Genomic DNA, 5,000 nt, shown 5'->3' with positions numbered 1-5,000 from the left:
GCTGCCCGGTGGGGCAGCGACGGTCGCTGCCCCGGGCGGCGCACGACGCCGCCCAAAGGGGGCGCACAGCGCCGCCCACGGCGGCGCACGTCGCCGCCCAGGGGCGGCGCTCAGCGCCGCCAGGGCAGCGCTCGGCGCTGCGCAGGACAGCGCTCGGCGCTGCGCAGGGCAGCGCTCGGCGCTGCCCAGGGGCGGCGCCGTGGGCGGCGCGGGCGACGCTCGGCGCCGCCAGGGCAGCGATTGTCGCTGCCCTAAAGGGGCAGCCGGGCTGCCCCGGCCCTGGCCCACGGGTGCGGGCCGGCCCGGGAGTGTCCCGGGCGGCCCGCGGGAAAAATTATTATTTTTTTTTTAAATTAATTTTAATGTGTTAAAATTTTATTTTTGGTCCGGTCAAAAATTGTTTTTGATTGGTTCACGAGGCATCGGATCGAATTGTTCGAGTCCGAAAATTTTAAAATTGATTTTTGGATCAATTTGAATTTTTGGAAAATTTTAATATTTTATCCTTAAATTGAATTTTGAAATCAATTATTTTTGGTACAATTGATGATAAGATTTGATCTTATGTATATATTAAGTAAAATATGATTTTATCTATAAAATTAGATTCTGTAGATAAAATATGATTTTATTTAATAAAAGGTAAAATATGATTTTATATGTAAAATATGATTTTATCCTGTTTAAATTTAAATTGCCATATGCATGATATCCAATAAATTAATTTTGAATTAAATGTTATTGGATAAGGATGATCGATTGCCATGACCAATTTTGTAGGTGTATGTTAGGAATTTACATTTGTTTTATTGTTGTTGGTTTTATTAATGGGCCTGGTTTATGGCCCAATATGAATGTCATATGTAATAAAAGTGGGCTTCGTTTATGGCCCGTTTCCACCCCTAAAATGTATCCCCTACTTGTCATTGCTATTTATTGTAAATACATTAGATTTAGTGGGAGATCAAGATTTGAAGATGGTGGGCCCAGCAGACAATAAAGACGAAGAAATGTAAATTGGAAGCTAATGTAATAGGATTGCATTGCATACTGCATATTACCTAGGATTGGACTAAGACTCGTGATTGGCAACCACGAGTCAATTAGAAATGGAATCGATCATCCTATATATAATATATGATATTATGATTGTATGCATGTTTTAGACATAATTGTATGAATCCGGCAAGCATACAATAAATTGAAAAATTATGAGACAAATTTTCATAATTAAAAATCCCTCATTTTAAATATGATTTAAAATTGATATCAAGATAAATAAAGGAAATTTGAATTTGTTTAAATGTTCCTACCTTCCATCAACGGTCAATGTATGTGATGGTACCCGCGGATACGGTCCGGCTCATATTATTGGGGGGGCCCGTCCGTCGGAAAGCTGTACATTGGATCGACACATGTTGTAAGTTGGGTGGAACTCCCATGGGATCGGCTCATATTATTGGGGGATCCACATGGCGACCGTCCATCACAACTTAATATTGATGGGTCATCTTGACATGTCACTATAAACGGCGTCATATTATTGGGCCCTTATTGGACATGAGGTAAATACATGGGGGTTGCTTTGGAAGCAATTGGGCTCTACCTTTTGAGAATTATGGTTGGCTGATATTATTCGGGACCATAAGTTTGTCAATTGGACTCCATGTTCTCACTAAGGAAAAAGTTTCCCGCTTTCACTAGAGGGTAGTGAAATCGTTAAAATAGTGGGAGTGAGATTCATAAAATTAAATTCGCCTATTTTATGTCTTAGTAAATTGCTTAAACAATCAATGATATATGTCTGTTTTTCTTTTCAGTATTTCATACAATGAATTCGCGTAATCCATTATTCTCGATCCTCGAACAAAACAAGTTGACTGGCGCAAACTATAGGGAATGGTTCCGGAAGTTGAAGATTGTCTTGACTTCGGAGAAGATGCTCTACGTGTTAGAGAAATCACCTCCGAAGGAAGCACCAGCTGACGTAAGTCCGGAGGAATTGGCCAAACTTGATGCATGGTGGGACCATGACATCAAGACCAAATGCTATATGCAAGCCTCGATGTCTGATGAACTCCAGAGGCGATTTGAGGACACCGTGAATGCTGCTGACATTCACGCTCAACTCAAGGAACTTTTTGGGGCTCAATCGAGGGCTAAAAGGTTCGCTACTGTTAAGGAGCTAATGACGTGTCGCATGCGTGAAGGGACTTCGATCCGTGATCATGGGGTACGAGTGATTTGGCTCATACAGAAGTTAGCAACTCTTGATTTGGTGTTGGAGCATGAACTCAACGTGGATTTACTGCTTCTGTCTCTTCCTTCTTCGTTTGACGGATTTGTGGTAAATTTTAATATGAACAAGATAGAAGCCACCCTTGAAGAGATGGTCAATATGCTTGTGACATATGAATCCACACTAAAGAAGGATAAACCAGCTTTCTTGGTGGGCTCCTCATCTTCTGCTAAGAAGGGGCCAAGTACGAAGGGTAAGAAACGTTCTGCCCCACCCAAGAAAGTCGAACCCGAGAAGAAGCACAAGACAAAGGCTTCAAACAATGGAAAATCCAAGGATGTTTGCCATTACTGCAAGAAGCCCGGTCATTGGAAGCGCAACTGCAAGGAATATCTAGAGCAGTTGGGAACTGCAAAGGGTATGTTCTATATTGAAATAAACATTTCACTTAATACTAATTCTTGGGTATTGGATACCGGATGTGGATCTCACATTTGCAATGATTTGCAGGTGATGACAAGAAGTCGCAGGCTTAGAATGGGTGAGACCCAGCTGAGGCTCGGGAATGGTTCCAGAGTTGAAGCTACAGCCATTGGAGATGTTTGTTTAATTTTGCAGAACGGTTTTAAGTTATTTTTAAGAGATGTTTTATTTGTTCCGAATTTAATTAAAAACATTATTTCTGTTTCTATGCTAGATAGAGATGGTTATTCTTGCAATTTTGTGAATGGGATTTGCAATATTTACAAGAATGAATGTTTGATTGGAAATGGACAACTTGAAAACGATCTATACAACTTAAAACTAAAAGACGTTCCAATAAATTATGTTGATAAACCGGCGACAACAAACAAAAGGAAAATCGATAGTCAAAACCCGGCAAACCTTTGGCACGCTAGACTAGGTCATATTTCCTCAAGGAGGATGAACAAGCTAGTGGGAGAGGTCATGTTTGATATGTCTGATATTAAATCTCTACCTACTTGTGAATCCTGCCTAAAAGGGAAAATGACTAAATCTCCTTTTAAGGGGAAACCTGAGCGTAGTCAAAATCTGTTGGATTTGATCCATACAGATGTTTGTGGTCCATTTAGAGTTGGGACTCAACATGGCCACACCTACTTCATTACCTTTACTGATGATTATTCAAGGTATGGGTGTAACGCCAAGAACTTCTAAAATTCTAAAATCATGCCTAAAATTATTTTCAGTATTTACATTTTTAAATTTCTTGAATTTAATTGTTTAAGTTTAAGTTAAAGTTAGCCTTGCTTGACTTATTTGAATTAAATGCCTTGAACTGTTTAGTTAGTAATTTTTATCCAGGCAGGCGACGACGGTGGGCTTCGGTGGTTTATTTTCAAGATTTTTAATTTTAAGATTTTAAGTTAGAGGTAAAAGAGGGGTTTTGGCCAAAAATGCAAATTTTGAATTTTTAGGGGTCAAAAAGCAATTTTATCATTTTCTTGGGTTATTTCCTAAATTTTTCATAAAATAGGATTTTATTAAATCCGGGTTAGTGGAATTTCAATTAAAATGTTGAGAGTTGAAATTTTAAATTTAGAAGTTTGAAAATAGCAAAAAGTTGAGGTAAAAAGTTTTAATAATACAAGTAGTACTTTTGCTAGTACAAGTGAAATTTTAAAACACTACACACAATACACTACACTTTTAATTTACACTCATTAAAACATTTCAATTAAAAATCAAGACATAACCCTAGCCCCTTATAAACCCTACTAGCCGCCCCCCTTCTCCCCTCTCACTTGTTGGAGCCGTCCAACCCCTCCTGCCGCCGCCCTGCTGCCGCCTACCGCCGTCCCAGCCACCGGAGAAGCTCCCCTAGGTGCTTAGCTTGGTGTTTGGTTGAAGTTCCACTCTCCATCTCCCCTTATTTTCGAATTTTTGTTGGTAAAAGTTGAAGGCAAGTGTAACTTTTTTTCTTGGGCACTCATTCAAGCAATATCTACCCCCACCCTTAAGATTTCTTGCAATAATTTCGAAAATGCATGATGTTGTGATGTTAGGGTTTCGAATTTGGGCATTTAAGGGGCTGATTTTTGCTAAATGGGTTATGGGGTTGGGTTTATGTGATTTAATGTTGAGTATATGTGCATTGACATGGAATTATATGGTTGTTCTTGCCAAAATTCGAATTTTCAGAATGTATAAGGACCTAAATTTCGAAATTTTGCATGTGTATGGGCTGAAATTTAATTGATGTTGAAGTATTTATTGGTCTTGCATTGGTCTTGATTGATTGTTCAACATTTTGGAGATTTGATGGTTAATTATTGATGTTCTTGATATGTGTTGTGCAAGTGTGGATTGAGTGTAGCCCAAGTGTTTGGAAAAAGTCCTAAGAGAGGTTATTTGAGGTGTTTGGTTGTTTGGTATGGAGAAAAGTTGAGGAAGGAGAGTTATGGGGTTGAATTCTTGAGTTAGAGGTAAGTTGGATGTTGTGAGTGTGCAGGGCAGCACTGTTCACGGGGCAGGGCAGTGTCGTGGCTGAGGTCTGTGCAGGGTTAGGCTATTCCATGGTAAAGTTCATGATGTTGTGGTCGCGTCGATATAAAATGGGCCCGAATCGGATAAGTATTGAGTAAGTTATGAGTCTTTTAAGTTTGTGGTGTAAGTGCAGAATTTTTAGAGTATAAGGGGCTGTCCGGGAATGTTTTTGGTTTGTAATGTTCGGGTGATCCTTGGAGGTTACTTTCTGGTCCTAGGGGTAATTTGGAGTGTTTATGAGGTGTCGGTTCAA

The sequence above is a fragment of the Henckelia pumila genome, chromosome 3 (genome assembly GCF_033568475.1).
Source record: "Henckelia pumila isolate YLH828 chromosome 3, ASM3356847v2, whole genome shotgun sequence".
Classification (NCBI taxonomy): Eukaryota; Viridiplantae; Streptophyta; class Magnoliopsida; order Lamiales; family Gesneriaceae; genus Henckelia; species Henckelia pumila.
This window is presented reverse-complemented; position numbering follows the sequence as displayed.